Below are 6,828 nucleotides of genomic sequence, written 5' to 3'. Positions count from 1 at the left end.
TTGTACTCTCGAATCGAATTTTGCCTCGAAAAATGTGTATTCACTATTTCTTACTAGACAAGCCACAGAAAATTAAATTTGCTAACGGAACGTTTTTTAAAATATAAGTAAGGCATTGTTCCATGTAAATGGATGTAAAATTGTTGAAATTAATTATTCGGAGAAAATAGGTGAATAAATAATTCAATAAGCCAGTAAAATAAGATAAAATAAGAAAATTTTTGGATACTCACAGTGTTGATGAGGCCATACCATAATTTCTGAAAGATTAGAGATGCAATTGGAGTGGCTATTGTTTGGCCAATAAATCTTGTACTCTTTTTGTCATACCTTTACCATTTATCTAATACAGTTATTATTTGTTTTCTAATGTTAAAATTGTAAAACAAGACCTCTGTGCATTGTAATTTGTCTTGTTTGGTTTACGACACTTGTAGGTGAGTATTGAAGAAAACTAAAGCAACATTGGGTCAAGTGGTAGTTTTTTAAAGGCATCTTCCTTGCTTTGTAGTTGAGTTCCTGTCCTGTGCATCTTTTATATGTACATGACTGATTTAAAACCATCTAAATTAATATGTAATTTGTAGATACTTTTGGTGTGGATTGTTTGGATGATGTATTTTTGTTCAAGTTTGGATGATTGTATTGCTTCTTTTATATTATTGTACTAGCTACATTACAATCCTTCAAAATTTAGGATCTGAGATGCTTTTGCAGCAGGATGAAATGTGGTTTTTGTCGTTAGATGATATGCAGCAGGAAGTTGGAACACTTTAATTTGGATGCTATACTGACAAGTAAAAAATGTCATAAAAGCCTGATCTAGTTACTCTTCAAAAGTGTCATAATATTTCTATCTACTTATACTAAAAAAGCGTCGTGATATGTTATTGTACCCCAGCATTTCGTGTCATTTGAAAGTGTCATAATAGGCATAGATAATGACATTTAACAATGTCATCATAATGATAAATTGGGACACTTAAAACTGTCATAAACCTATTGTGACGCTAGAATGGATGACGCTTCCAGTAGAGCGTCATTATAGCCTAAACGTCATGACATAGATCTATAATGACACTTTTGAATGTCATAAAAGGATGCTTTTGTAGTAGTGAACGGCATCAAAAACTTGACGAGTGCAGGGTATACATATATAATTAGTTCATCCATAATTAAGTTTTACATTTATAAAATCCTAAATATCCCACACGCGATTTTTCTGCGAGTATACAAGTCGTTTATTGAGCATAGGGGTATTAGGTGTTGATCCCACCAAAAAATGGGTCAAAAAGCTTGTATGAAAATAACACAAGTTGCAGAGCAAGTTGCAGCCGAAATTGAGGAATACACGACTTCAAGCCACGTATTCATGAAGTCGTGTTTTTACTTATGTGAATTTGGCACCACTTTAATTGCTATTTTCTTGATAATGGAGGCCGAACTAGCTCTTGTGTAGAATATGAAAGTTGTAGCCCTTAGAGTTAGCTTTCCAATCCTCAACAATCATCCCATTTGGAGCTCTATGGACCGAGAAATCACACAAAATACCCATGACTAATCAGAGCTCTGTTTCAGTTTTCGACAACAGAGCACTTCTGTATTTTGAATTTTTTACTATGAAAATGACTAAACTGGACTTTGATGTCTGCATGCCAAATATAAATCTGTCTCTTAGCCTCAAAATGGTGAAGAATCACCTCAATCTAATCATTGTAGCTCAAGCTATTGCCGAAATACCACAATGTGTCAAAGTTATAAAACTTTTGTTTTGTTCTTGATTGCATTTCCTCTCTTGCACTTCATGTCTTCTTTTAAACTACTTGAAATCATCAATATTCATCCAAATATGTTCTCAATTTACAACCTTTGATGATTGAATTATTCAACCTACAAAAATATGAAGTTTTCACCATTAAAATTCATAGAAATGCAATTTTTATACTTTAACCACAAAATGCATATTTTCACTAAAATTCTAGTTAATTAGCTATAAAAATAGATAAAACACACCAAACTAGTTAATAAAACACACTAAAAAAATGTAAAATATACACTTATCAATAGCTGCAGCCAAAATTCTTGCTAGAATTGAGTTTTAAAAAGTTGTAAAAATTCAAAGATAGTAGCTATGCAAGTTGCTCACATGTTTATAGAATATGCACCCTGATGGTCATGTATTGTGGGTGTGTATTGCCTCCCCAGCAAGTTTGCACTTTTTTTATCAGTCTTCAACTTTGTTCTTTTTTTTTGCATCAAATTCAACTAACATTTTCCCAATACTGGAGGCTGAACTAGCTCTTGTATAAAATATGAAAGTTGCAACCCTTTGAATTAGCTTTACAAGCTATTAAGAATCATCTAATTTGGAGCTCTGTAGACTACAAAAAGATCAAAATACCTTTATCTAGTCAAAACCTTGTTTCAACTTTTTACAACAAATCTATCTAACAGTATTTCAACTTTTTAACTAGGAAAACTCATGAAATGGATTTTGATGTCTTCACAAAAAATGTAGAGCTATACTTTATCTTCAGAATGGCTCATGAATCATCTCAATCTGATACTTTTAGTTCAAGATATAGCCAAACTACCAAAAGGTAATAAAGTTGTTAAACATTTCTTTTTTCTTCTTTTATACTTGATTGCATTTCATCTTTTGACCATTCTGCATTTCATATTTTCTTTAAATCGTTTCAAATTATCAACAATCATTCAAATATCTTCTAAATTCACTCCATTTGATAAGTGAATCATTGAAACCTACCAAAACATGATGTTTTCACCACTTTAATCCATAGAAATGCAATGTTTCACACTTAAATCACAAAATGTAAACTTCACTAGAAACCTAGTTAATTAGTTATAAAAATGAATAAGAACACCAAAACTAAATAATAAAACACACTTGAAATTAAACACACAAAATACACACTTAACAACAATTTCTCTAACAAATCTAAAGCTGCCACTATATAGAATCAATGAGTGGTAACAAAGGCTGTCACAGATGTTTTTCATGTGTTGATGCTGTACACTTTTATTAACGAGCCTTTGGTCACGATTGATTGGCGACCTCATAGTTGTCGATTAGTGACGACTTTTAAATTTTTTGTTACAACATTTATTGTCACTATTGATTATTTCTCTTGTTGTGTTAGGTGGATTTTCTTACAATATTTTTTGAAAATAAATGAGCTAGCTCTTAGAACTTCACCACAAAAATAGGGAAGTCTAATGCTAGTAATAGCCAATTCATCACAAGAGTGAGTTTTGGTTACCACAGGAAATGAATCCCTAATAAGACAAAAGCTAAAAGCAAGAGTTTGATCCATTCACTTGTGTTCTTGGTCATTAGTGGAACTTATAGTGTGTACATTATCACAGTTGGATGCATGACACATATGCAAAATTTGAATTTCAAATTCAAATTCGAATTATGTGTCACACATTAAATGGTGAAAGTGTATGCATTGTCAGTGTATAAAAAATTAATCCATATTAGTATTTGGTAATATTTTTTTCTCAAATTGTTCATCTACAAATCGTTTCTTATATGTTTTACTTGTTATTTATTTAACTAATAGAGTAAGTGAAGGATTTTGTAGTTGATTTAAGCTCCTTGGGATCGATCCTTTATACACCCTACACTATAAGAGCGACCTGTATACTTGCAGGAAATGAGTGAATTTAGGAATTAAACTTGAGTGTAGTGCTAGAAATCCAAGAGCGACCTGTATACTTGCAGGAAATGAGTGAATTTAGGAATTAAACTTGAGTGTAGTGCTAGAAATCCGTTAGTATATTTTGAAAAAAAAAACCACTATTACGCATTGGATATCCAAATACATGAGGATCCAAATTTGGATTTATTTTTTCAGATCTATAAGGGTTTAGGTCTGAATCTAGGTTTAACTAAATTTAATGGGTCTGAATTTGGGTTAAAGAGATTTAGCCCAAACCCTATCCACTGACATGACTATTGATAACCAATGAATCTTATGTGGCAATCATCAAATACTATATTGAGGGAAAACAGAGTCAGTGTACATGTAATGGAAAGGAGCCTAATCCGTCTTAGTGGTATTTTCTCTTTCGGAGTGGTCACTCGAATGCTAAAAAATGGATGAGGCAGAATAGAGAAGCACAACGCGGAAGTATTTGTTTTTCAAACAGTAACAACAAATCTGAAAGGTGTGATCTTACGGGCTGATAATATACCTGAGCCAGCTCCATACCTAGTCAGTGATTATGCAAACACTTTGGGTGAAATCTCCTTGACGATGGGGGCAATAGCACTACCAATATTTCTCTCATGGAAGGCAAAAGAAAACTTGTGACGTGATCAGATTTTTTTTTTCAAATAAAAATTCAAGTATTTCCTGATCTTCCGTACTTTCTTGTAATGAGTTAAATCAATTTAGGATTATTGGAATTATTCAAGGGTTGGTCTTGAACATAGTCAAACACTCGAGATTTGAAGCCTTACTTCATTCATTCATTTAACAAGTTATGGTCGACAGATAAATTATATGCAACTCGATCGGATGTCTAAAATGCAAGAAAAGGTTAGGAGTGCATTTGGATCATTGTTTACAATACTTTTGGCGTTACATTACCCGTTGCACCATGTATTAAAGTGATATATGTCTTGTCAACTATTATCCACAAATAGTTTGGGACTGTTGGAGGACATATATTCATTTATAATATTTGTTACCCTAATACAATCAAAGTATTTAAAAACTAAACTTGCTCAACATAAAGCTGAAGTAATTTATTAGGTGGAAGATTTTGAAAATCCACAAGGAAAGAGGTGTCCTAGTTTTAAGTCTTCTTCTAATAAAAGCTTGTAAATTGGCATATGTGGCAGATAAATTATATGCAACTCGATCGGATGTCTGAAATGCAAGAAAAGGTTAGGAGTGCATTTGGATCATTGTTTACAATACTTTTGGCGTTACATTACCCGTTGCACCATGTATTAAAGTGATATATGTCTTGTCAACTATTATCCACAAATAGTTTGGGACTGTTGGAGGACATATATTCATTTATAATATTTGTTACCCTAATACAATCAAAGTATTTAAAAACTAAACTTGCTCAACATAAAGCTGAAGTAATTTACTAGGTGGAAGATTTTGAAAATCCACAAGGAAAGAGGTGTCCTAGTTTTAAGTCTTCTTCTAATAAAAGCTTGTAAATTGGCATATGTGGGAATGAGCTGCATGACTTGAAGCAAGATGTAAATCTCTGAACCGAAACAGAAAAAAAGAAGCAGTAGCATGTGTCCACGACAACTAGTTTAACAACCAGCTTGCTTCATTTCTGATGTAGTTTGGCCTGAGCCGCAGCATTCATCATGGAAGGATTAACAACGCTGAAACCTCCGTCAACTACAAGATTCAGTCCACTTACATAACCAGCTTCATCGCTTGCCAAGTACAGTGCAGCTTGAGCAACATCATCTGCTGTCAAAGTCTTCCCTTTAAGATTAGCCACTGCATTTACAAACATCTGCATTTGTGCAATATACTCTTCAGAATAATTCCCTCCTGCTATGCCAGTCATTACGGCATAAGGGGAGACACAGTTGACTCGTATACCATGTTGACCAAGCTCAGCTGACTAATTCTTAGCTAGACCTGCAATTGCATGCTTAGTGACTGCATAGGCATGAGGTCCAAGACCAGCTATATTGACGGAGGCGCTGGCTGTGAACAATACGCATCCCCTGCGCCGGGGTATCATGACTCTTGCAGCATGCTTGGCTCCTAAAAATGAGCCCACCAAATTTACACCAATAACCCGGTCCAACTCTGACTTTGACGTTTCCAGAATAGCAATTTTGGACCCTTCAGTGATTCCAGCATTGTTGTACATGATGTCAAGTTGGCCGTATTTGGCTATGGTGGTATCGATAAGATCAATAATTTGGTCCTCTTGTGATACATCACAGTGAATGTAGCATGCATTTTTGCCAAGCTCATTGGCAATTGCTTGGCCTAGATTGTCTTGGATATCGGCTACTACAACTTTAGCACCATTGCTATGAAAGAGCCGAGCCGCAGCTGCTCCTATACCGCTGGCACCTCCGGTGATAATTGCCACCTTACCATCTAGCCTGAAAGAAGTGCCAAAATGGAACTTAGATGCAGAGGTAATATGAAATTATGAACAGCTACAGGTGATTTTTTTTAGCTTCATAACCAAAACTAGCCAACATAGATGAGAAAATACTGAAACATAAACAGATAAAATTGACACAACAATTATCTATCTTTACGCTTTTTAAAATGAAATCATTTTCTTGCCTAGTTCATTTGATGTCCTCCGTATTACAATGATAAGTTCTTGTCAAACCTATTTAATTTCAAAAAAGATTTTAGAAATCCTTTTATACCCGCAAGAGTCATTGTTGTAGAAATTAGTATCATTTTGTCATTCTCAAACCTTTATTTATCAATCTAAATGTTCTTTAACATTTCTATACAGTCAAATTAAGCTAAAATACTAACCTTTTACTGGAGGAAGCAACTCTAGGGTTAGAGCTCATCTTATTGATCCTAAACCAATGTACAGAATACAGGTACCCAGCCGCAACTATGAAAAACAATTTTTGAGGAGCAATTTTTCGTGCCTCTGCAGCTTTTTCTATCAGGGGAAAGGGTTTTATAGAGAAAAACAGTGTAACAATGCTTTGGTTAATTAATTGATTACCTTTTTAGCTTGGACCATTTTTACCAAATCCAAGGATAATATAGGTTAGGGTTTGGCAATCAAATTAATAAGAGACGGAAGACTTTTGGTTTCGTCATTACTAGA

At 34.0% G+C, this 6,828-nt stretch overlaps 1 pseudogene; it reads right to left on the bottom strand.

Annotated features, from left to right (window-relative positions):
* Positions 1-5,325: 5,325 nt before the first annotated feature.
* Positions 5,326-6,608, bottom strand: LOC113715406 ((+)-borneol dehydrogenase 1-like; annotated as a pseudogene).
* Between the last annotated feature and the right edge of the window lie 220 nt (positions 6,609-6,828).

The sequence above is a fragment of the Coffea arabica genome, chromosome 11c, assembly GCF_036785885.1.
Source record: "Coffea arabica cultivar ET-39 chromosome 11c, Coffea Arabica ET-39 HiFi, whole genome shotgun sequence".
NCBI lineage: Eukaryota > Viridiplantae > Streptophyta > Magnoliopsida > Gentianales > Rubiaceae > Coffea > Coffea arabica.
The sequence above is the reverse complement of the archived record's forward strand: the minus strand, read 5'-3'. Positions and strand labels throughout refer to the sequence as shown.